General features: G+C 49.6%; 8 non-coding genes across 8 annotated transcripts in view; all 8 read left to right on the top strand.

Annotated features, from left to right (window-relative positions):
• The first annotated feature begins 3 nt into the window (after positions 1-3).
• On the top strand, positions 4-122 carry LOC128464956 (5S ribosomal RNA). The gene has a single exon (XR_008344761.1). It is a non-coding gene; the product is annotated as a 5S ribosomal RNA (ribosomal RNA).
• A 221-nt stretch (positions 123-343) lies between these two features.
• Positions 344-462, top strand: LOC128465632 (5S ribosomal RNA). Its single transcript, XR_008345345.1, has one exon. It is a non-coding gene; the product is annotated as a 5S ribosomal RNA (ribosomal RNA).
• A 260-nt stretch (positions 463-722) lies between these two features.
• LOC128465182 (5S ribosomal RNA) lies at positions 723-841 on the top strand. Its single transcript, XR_008344974.1, has one exon. It is a non-coding gene; the product is annotated as a 5S ribosomal RNA (ribosomal RNA).
• Positions 842-1,068: 227 nt separating this feature from the next.
• Positions 1,069-1,187, top strand: LOC128462765 (5S ribosomal RNA). The gene has a single exon (XR_008342696.1). It is a non-coding gene; the product is annotated as a 5S ribosomal RNA (ribosomal RNA).
• Positions 1,188-1,397: 210 nt separating this feature from the next.
• Positions 1,398-1,516, top strand: LOC128462804 (5S ribosomal RNA). The gene has a single exon (XR_008342732.1). It is a non-coding gene; the product is annotated as a 5S ribosomal RNA (ribosomal RNA).
• Positions 1,517-1,767: 251 nt separating this feature from the next.
• On the top strand, positions 1,768-1,886 carry LOC128464057 (5S ribosomal RNA). Its single transcript, XR_008343915.1, has one exon. It is a non-coding gene; the product is annotated as a 5S ribosomal RNA (ribosomal RNA).
• Positions 1,887-2,111: 225 nt separating this feature from the next.
• LOC128463776 (5S ribosomal RNA) lies at positions 2,112-2,230 on the top strand. Its single transcript, XR_008343652.1, has one exon. It is a non-coding gene; the product is annotated as a 5S ribosomal RNA (ribosomal RNA).
• Positions 2,231-2,496: 266 nt separating this feature from the next.
• Positions 2,497-2,500, top strand: part of LOC128464100 (5S ribosomal RNA) — a 119-nt gene continuing 115 nt past the window's right edge. Inside the window, exon 1 of the ribosomal RNA XR_008343955.1 lies at positions 2,497-2,500. This exon is cut by the window's right edge and continues 115 nt beyond it. This is a non-coding gene — a ribosomal RNA (5S ribosomal RNA).

The raw sequence follows: 2,500 nt of genomic DNA, 5'->3' as shown, positions 1-2,500 counted from the left end.
CACACCTGCGGCCATACCACCCTGAAAGCGCCTGATCTCGGCTGGTCTCGGAAGCTAAGCAGGGTTGGGCCTGGTTAGTACCTGGATGGGAGACCGCCTGGGAATACCAGGTGTTGTAGGCTTTTAATTTTTTCTCACAGTCCGGCGAGAGCTTTTTGCCATGTGTTTCTTGCTCATCATCAAAGCTTTAAACCCTTATTTGAACCTTCTCACCTTCTCTGTCCTGTCCCAGGGCTTATAATTCTTTCTGTCTGACGATGACAAGCAGCAGCAGCAGCAGCAGCAGCAGCAGCAGCAGCAGCAGCAGCAACAGAATAAGAGAAGTAAAATAAAATACTTTCACACCTGCGGCCATACCACCCTGAAAGCGCCCGATCTCGTCTGATCTCGGAAGCTAAGCAGGGTTGGGCCTGGTTAGTACCTGGATGGGAGACCGCCTGGGAATACCAGGTGTTGTAGGCTTTTAATTTTTTCTCACAGTCCGGGGAGAGCTTTTTGCCATGTGTTTCTTGCTCATCATCAAAGCTTTAAACCCTTATTTGAACCTTCTCACCTTCTCTGTCCTGTCCCAGGGCTTATAATTCTTTCTATCTGACGACAAGCAGCAGCAGCAGCAGCAGCAGCAGCAGCAGCAGCAGCAGCAGCAGCAGCAGCAGCAGCAGCAGCAGCAGCAGCAGCAGCAGCAGCAACAGAATAAGAGAAGTAAAATAAAAAACTTTCACACCTGCGGCCATACCACCCTGAAAGCGCCCAATCTCGTCTGATATAGGAAGCTAAGCAGGGTTGGGCCTGGTTAGTACCTGGATGGGAGACCGCCTGGGAATACCAGGTGTTGTAGGCTTTTAATTTTTTCTCACAGTCCGGGGAGAGCTTTTTGCCATGTGTTTCTTGCTCATCATCAAAGCTTTAAACCCTTATTTGAACCTTCTCACCTTCTCTGTCCTGTCCCAGGGCTTATAATTCTTTCTGTGTGACGACAAGCAGCAGCAGCAGCAGCAGCAGCAGCAGCAGCAGCAGCAGCAGCAGCAGCAGCAACAGAATAAGAGAAGTAAAATAAAAAACTTTCACACCTGCGGCCATACTACCCTGAAAGCGCCCGATCTCGTCTGATCTCGGAAGCTAAGCAGGGTTGGGCCTGGTTAGTACCTGGATGGGAGACCGCCTGGGAATACCAGGTGTTGTAGGCTTTTAATTTTTTCTCACAGTCCGGGGAGAGCTTTTTGCCATGTTTCTTGCTCATCATCAAAGCTTTAAACCCTTATTTGAACCTTCTCACCTTCTCTGTCCTGTCCCAGGGCTTATAATTCTTTCTGTCTGACGACAAGCAGCAGCAGCAGCAGCAGCAGCAGCAGCAGCAGCAGCAACAGAATAAGAGAAGTAAAATAAAACACTTTCACACCTGCAGCCATGCCACCCTGAAAGCGCCCGATCTCGTCTGATCTCGGAAGCTAAGCAGGGTTGGGCCTGGTTAGTACCTGGATGGGAGACCGCCTGGGAATACCAGGTGTTGTAGGCTTTTAATTTTTTCTCACAGTCCGGGGAGAGCTTTTTGCCATGTGTTTCTTGCTCATCATCAAAGCTTTAAACCCTTATTTGAACCTTCTCACCTTCTCTGTCCTGTCCCAGGGCTTATAATTATTTCTGTCTGACGACAAGCAGCAGCAGCAGCAGCAGCAGCAGCAGCAGCAGCAGCAGCAGCAGCAGCAGCAGCAGCAGCAGCAGCAGCAGCAGCAGCAGAATAAGAGAAGTAAAATAAAAAACTTTCACACCTGCGGCCATACCACCCTGAAAGCGCGTGATCTCGTCTGATCTCGGAAGCTAAGCAGGGTTGGGCCTGGTTAGTACCTGGATGGGAGACCGCCTGGGAATACCAGGTGTTGTAGGCTTTTTCTTTTCTCACAGTCCGGGGAGAGCTTTTTGCCATGTGTTTCTTGCTCATCATCAAAGCTTTAAACCCTTATTTGAACCTTCTCACCTTCTCTGTCCTGTCCCAGGGCTTATAATTCTTTCTGTCTGACGACAAGCAGCAGCAGCAGCAGCAGCAGCAGCAGCAGCAGCAGCAGCAGCAGCAGCAGCAACAGAATAAGAGAAGTAAAATAAAAAACTTTCACACCTGCGGCAATACCACCCTGAAAGCGCCCGATCTCGTCTGATCTCGGAAGCTAAGCAGGGTTGGGCCTGGTTAGTACCTGGATGGGAGATCGCCTGGGAATACCAGGTGTTGTAGGCTTTTAATTTTTTCTCACAGTCCGGGGAGAGCTTTTTGCCATGTGTTTCTTGCTCATCATCAAAGCTTTAAACCCTTATTTGAACCTTCTCACCTTCTCTGTCCTGTCCCAGGGCTTATAATTATTTCTGTCTGACGACAAGCAGCAGCACCAGCAGCAGCAGAAGCAGCAGCAGCAGCAGAAGCAGCAGCAGCAGCAGAAGCAGCAGCAGCAGCAGAAGCAGCAGCAGCAGCAACAGAATAAGAGAAGTAAAATAAAAAACTTTCACACCT

The sequence above is a fragment of the Spea bombifrons genome, chromosome 9 (assembly GCF_027358695.1).
Source record: "Spea bombifrons isolate aSpeBom1 chromosome 9, aSpeBom1.2.pri, whole genome shotgun sequence".
NCBI classification, from domain to species: domain Eukaryota; kingdom Metazoa; phylum Chordata; class Amphibia; order Anura; family Pelobatidae; genus Spea; species Spea bombifrons.
Note: the sequence above shows the minus strand (reverse complement) of the source record. Positions and strands in the feature narration are given on the sequence as shown.